This window comes from Bison bison, unplaced genomic scaffold (assembly GCF_000754665.1).
Source record: "Bison bison bison isolate TAMUID 2011002044 unplaced genomic scaffold, Bison_UMD1.0 scf7180017857199, whole genome shotgun sequence".
Lineage (NCBI taxonomy): Eukaryota > Metazoa > Chordata > Mammalia > Artiodactyla > Bovidae > Bison > Bison bison.
The window spans coordinates 17886-18137 of NW_011487772.1; positions in this window are offsets into that span (position 1 = coordinate 17886).

The following is a 252-nucleotide window of genomic DNA, read 5'->3' on the forward strand; positions in this document are numbered from 1 at the left end:
GAGTGCCTGATCCCTTCTCTAAGATGACTTCTCTCTCCTTTAAGGGCCCCCAGTGAATCCCTCCATCTGTCTACGCATGGCCCTGAAACTACACCACCCAACTCAGCATTTAGCCACATTCCTTCTTAGTTCGATCTATCACTTTTCTGTATCACTTTTTGTCCATGGAAGGCAGAATTCATACTAGTGGTTTATAAACCACCAGTGGTTCTAGGAATCACTCAACTCACATCCCACCAACTAGAAGGCATA